Genomic DNA, 3,280 nt, shown 5'->3' on the forward strand with positions numbered 1-3,280 from the left:
AGAGAGAGAGAGAGAGAGGGAGAGGGAGAGGGAGAGAGAGAGAGAGAGAGGAGATCTTATTAAGATGAAGTTGTGTGGTTAGAGGAGAAATTGGGGGGGTATTGACCCCAATCACACTATATACATGCTTGAATATTTAATTAAAGAAAAGGAAGTGTTTTCTAAACATTTCTTTTTACATGACTTTTGAAGGACAGTATGATGCATGCTTCGTGTGACCCAGACATAGGTCATTTCCTGCCATCCCAGAAGAGAGCTGCTTTTGTGTGTTACAGGCCTTGTGTGACCCAGACATAGGCCATCTCCCACCATCCTGGAGGAGTTGCTTTCGAGCCAAGGAGTCTGGTTCCTTCTATAAAATGTAAGTGGGCTGCCTTCTGTCTTCTCCATCATCACAGGTTAGGTACGGAAGCAGTGAATGGGCGGGGTCCTCACCAAGGAATGTGGTACTCATGATGGATGATAAGCCAATGGCGATTCAGTGCTGAGAGCCACTGGTACTGTAGCTGTTGCTGTAGGATGATCCAGAGTATATGAGAAGAAACACTGTCTGCGATTTTCTACCCTAAGCCTTTGCTTTCTATCTGACAATGAGTAAGCAGTCTGTTAACGAGACTGACTTATGGGAAGCAGCTCATTTCCGAGACAATCTTCATGTATGTTGACTTCAGGAGATTCTGGGCAAAGCCATTTCTTGTGATCTACATAGACCGTAAGGAAGGGTTAGCCTACGGTCAAAGCCAGAACAAGTAGGATGGAAGAGAGGGTTCAGGACTCCTGGGAACACACTGCCTTTAATACTCACCCCTGTTTTACAAGCAGGTAGCAACAACATTGCTTCTCATTAAGGGATTAACCTGCGAGAGGTGCTTTCACAGACTCATTTAACAGAGACTGAGGAGTAAGGGCCCACTACCAGCCAGGCACTGTGCTGGGCTCTGGAGACACAACAATCATCAGAAAAAAAAGACAGGAAAAAGTAAGTCTTAGGTGGTGATAAATGCTGTGGAGGGATTATTCTGTAGTTTGCAAAGCAAGTTTGACTCACTCCCGTCCGTACGAGCCACTGTGTACATAGCTGTGTGCTGTCATGCCATGTGTATTTGTAGAACAAAATACTGGCTTTAGTGGCCTTAAATCCTACCCCCACCACATCCCAGAGCCCATGGATAGCAGAGCCAAGGCCAAAGGTCACACCTTCTGATTCTGAGTAAAGCTTTCTTTCCAAGGCAGAACTTGGAACGCTGATGCTTGGGCTTTGGAGCCAACACCTGCGAAGGGCTATGGTTATATCTCATTTCTCTTTTCCTTGCTTAAAAAAAGCATTTTCTAGAGTTGGCAATTTCTACCCGGTTGGGGAGGAATTGGGGGGTGCTCCTGGACATGTATATTGATTTTGCAATTGTTTATCTTCAATTTGGTGAATCTGGACCTTCTAAGCCTGTTGCAAATTGTGATTTGCAAAAGACATATATTTAAAAAAGATGTTCATCCATGAGCTTCCCTTTGAATGAAAGAAATTAGTTTCCTATACAGTTCTCCTCCCTGTTTCATATCCCTCACATCATTTTGTTTTCTCAATTTCTTCTAGTCTTATACATTTCAAACCCGGGTCTTCTGGCTTTTCGGCACTGCATTTGGAGTGATGTTCAAAAGCCGCTGACTCTGAATTTGTTCTAGACACGTGAAAGCAGAGGATTCCTGGAGAAAGCCTGACTTGACAACCATTTCTGCTATTTTACAGCAGTTTTCTAAAGCATATCGCTTTCCAAAAAACACAGGACAAGTTCAAAAGAGTCAAGGCCACACAGAGTTATTAATGGAACGTGCTGGAGGCTGTGACATCCCCCTCTCCCTACTTAGTACCTCCCCCTTTCTATTTGCCACAGGGTGGACCAATCCCCAGCTAAACACTTTCCACAGGATTAACACAGGGTGAGCATTGCCCTGGTGACAAGAGGAATGCTAACACTGACAGCAGGCAGAGTTCAGTTCTTGTAGTTAATAGATTGGACATTTAAATAAGCATTAAAAAAAAAAACCCACAAAAGGACAAATTGTGAAGAGACACAAAGCCAATTTTTGTTCATTGTAGAGATAGATGAACAAATTGATGTTTTAATATGCTTTCTCTTTTCAGACATGCTTCTTTTTCCCTATGAAAAATAGGTTCCTAGATTTAAATAGACACATAAAATCAAAATAAATAAATTTCTATTGTATAAATGCAGAAGGGAGACCTGGGAGGAGGAGACTAGGGGGAAGGCTTAAGGGAGAAGGGATGGAAGAGTTGGGAGAATGAATACAATCAAAGTACTTGGTATGTTTAAAAGACATTGTGTTGTGGGAACTACCTAGAGCTGGATAGCCCCTGTGCCAGGTGATCTCACTGGCTCAGTCTCTCAGCCTGCCAACTCCTGCTAGGTCACATGACTCCCACCAGGCCATCTCTCAGATGGGGCCCCTGAGTTCCTCTCACTTTCATGCAATGCCCCCCACACCCCTGGTTAGCCATCTCAACACCTAATTACTTGGTAGAATCAAGACACTTAATGCTTAATTAACCAATCAGATTTATGTATCAATAGAAACACAGTTTACAAGATGCCAATTCAATAATTTCAGAGTCAAATGATAATGAGAAAGCTTTAACACAATTATTCAAACCTTTTTTTGTTTGTTTGTTTGTTTGTTTTTGTTTTTTCCAGGCAGAGTTTCTCTGAATAGCCTTGGCTGTCCTGGAACTCATTTTGTAGACTAGGCTGGCCTCAAACTCAGAAATCTGCCTGCCTCTGCTTTCCAAGTGCTGGGATTAAAGGCGTGCACCAACACTGCCTGGCTTATTCTAACCTTTTGATAACATCACATCAGCCTCCATTCTGGTTCTCCCTCTCTGTCTCCTCAACTCCTTGCTCCGATTCCCTTCTTCTGTCCAATCACAAGCCTCCTACTGCCCTAATGTGATTGAACAGGGAAAATCCTGCAACAACACTGTCTTTATGAAACCCATCACTCTGTACAATGAAAATACACCAATAAATACAAGTTAAAGAACATTAAAAAATTCTACATTTCAGACTTAATTTGTTTTCTCTTCAAGAGGTATATTAGGGTGAATTATAGATCATGACATAATAAATGAGAACTACTATTTAACTATTTGCCTACCAGTGTCCATGTAAATTATCTCCAATCTTCTGTTGACAACTCTGGGCCAGGCAGTGGTGGCGCACGCCTTTAATCCCAGCACTTGGAAGGCAGAGGCAGGCAGATTTCTGAG

At 42.7% G+C, this 3,280-nt stretch overlaps 1 long non-coding RNA gene across 1 annotated transcript in view; it reads left to right on the top strand.

Moving 5' to 3' along the window:
• Positions 1 to 298, top strand: part of LOC116081850 — a 6,663-nt gene extending 6,365 nt beyond the window's left edge. The window contains exon 3 of the long non-coding RNA XR_004115039.1: positions 193 to 298. This is a non-coding gene — a long non-coding RNA (uncharacterized LOC116081850). The remainder of the gene's footprint in view (positions 1 to 192) is intronic.
• The last annotated feature ends 2,982 nt before the right edge of the window (positions 299 to 3,280 follow it).

The sequence above is a fragment of the Mastomys coucha genome, unplaced genomic scaffold (genome assembly GCF_008632895.1).
Source record: "Mastomys coucha isolate ucsf_1 unplaced genomic scaffold, UCSF_Mcou_1 pScaffold11, whole genome shotgun sequence".
In the NCBI taxonomy this organism is placed as follows: Eukaryota; Metazoa; Chordata; class Mammalia; order Rodentia; family Muridae; genus Mastomys; species Mastomys coucha.